We start from the raw sequence: 1755 nt of genomic DNA on the forward strand, positions 1-1755 counted from the left end.
CAAGAGTGCACTCTATCACTTCCTTCACATCGAGTCCTGTTTAGGATGGACTGAGTGCGTGTACCTTGGGGAGACAGTATGTTGGACTGGTGGTACAAGTATGCAGAGTGGAATGAGGAGTTGGGTTATCATGTTTTGAGCAACTTGTGTACCCTGGTGGCACTGCAAACTCACTGCAGCCAAGACTGAACACAGGCTTTGCTGCTCTGGGTCTGGCCTCGGGCAGGGTCTCTGCTGTCTGCCCAGTCAGGAGCACGTAGGTCTCCATGTCCTGCCAAGACACCCCTCAGGTCCTGGGAGTGAGAGGCCTCCAGCCCTCTCACTGCAGCTGGCAGGAAACAGCTGTGTGCTGGGAGTTGCTGGGATGAAGCTGGTGTGGAAGGACATCAGGAAGGATGATGTGGGACAAGTGATGCAGATTCCCCCAAGGAGCCCAAGGAAATGTAGCACACCTACAACCTGCTGTAGGTGCGTGACAGCTTACAGGCCTCCACCACCAGCAAGGTGCAGACTGACTTGGCCAAAGGCAACGTGGGCATCAACTGTGTCTGCACCACCCTCACCATCTGTGTGGAGACCATCAACTTTGACTCAGGCCTGCCAGCTGCAGGTCAAAGGCATGAACATCCAGGGCAATGAGTATGTCAAGATGGGGGCCTACCACACCATTGAGCTGGAGCCCAACTGGCAGTTCATGCTGGCCAAGAAGCAGTGGGACAACATGGTGCTGGATCACATCAAGCAAGCGTGCTATCTAGTCTGGAGTGCTGATGTGGCAGTCATGGTCATGCAGGAGAGTCTGGCTTGCATCTGCCTGGTTACTCCCAGCGTGACTTTTACATGAGCCAAAGTGGAGGTGAACATCCCCAGGAAGTAGAAAGGGAACTGCACGCAGCATGACTGGGCCCTGGAGAGGTTTTATGAGCAGATAGTGCAGGTGATTCAGCAGTACGTCAGCTTTGAGGTGGTGAAATGCCAGCTGGTAGCCAGCCTGGGCTTTGTTCGGGAACAGTTATGTGATTACATGTTCCAGGCAGTCAAGACTGACAAGTTCCTGCTGGAGAACGGGTCCAAGTTCCTACAGGTCCATTCTTCCTCAGAACATAAATATGCATTGAAGGAAGCCCTTTGACCAGGCCGTAACTATCTGTCCCTTTGACACTAAGGCAGCTGGTAAGGTCAAAGCTTCAGATGACTTCTATAAAATGCTGCAGCATGAGCCCAACCAGACTTTTTGTGGTCTCAAACATGTGGAGGACAATGAAGCCATGGCCATTGATAACTTGCTGATCAGTGATGAGCTCTTCTAGCACCAGGATGTGGCTACATGCACCTGATATGTTAAGCAGGTAGACAGTGTACAGGATATGGGTGCAGTGTGCATTTTCTCTAGTCTTCATGTGTCTGGGGAGCAGCTTGGCCAGCTGATGGATGGCAGCTGTCCTGCACTCTTCTGTTGCTGAGCTCTGACCAGGAAGATGAATCTAGCTCTGGAAGGGATTGATAATGATGACTTCATTCCACCCTTTCTTTTTATGTAATTCATACTGAAATTACAGTAAAAGCTGTCCCTTCCTAAAGACTTGGCAGATGTGCCATGGCATGTAATATAGGAAATACTGTCAGAAAGTTAAAGTATCTAGCTCTGCTAAGTACTCTAATAGCTATAATAATGATTATGGATATACTGTGGATTGGAGTTGACTGTTTTTACTAGTTACACCCTGGACTTCCAGTAGTACAAGAAACTGATAT

At 49.6% G+C, this 1755-nt stretch overlaps 1 pseudogene; it reads left to right on the forward strand.

Moving 5' to 3' along the window:
• Positions 1–364: 364 nt before the first annotated feature.
• LOC143172042 (protein pelota homolog pseudogene) lies at positions 365–1504 on the forward strand (annotated as a pseudogene).
• The last annotated feature ends 251 nt before the right edge of the window (positions 1505–1755 follow it).

This window comes from Aptenodytes patagonicus, chromosome W (genome assembly GCF_965638725.1).
Source record: "Aptenodytes patagonicus chromosome W, bAptPat1.pri.cur, whole genome shotgun sequence".
Lineage (NCBI taxonomy): Eukaryota > Metazoa > Chordata > Aves > Sphenisciformes > Spheniscidae > Aptenodytes > Aptenodytes patagonicus.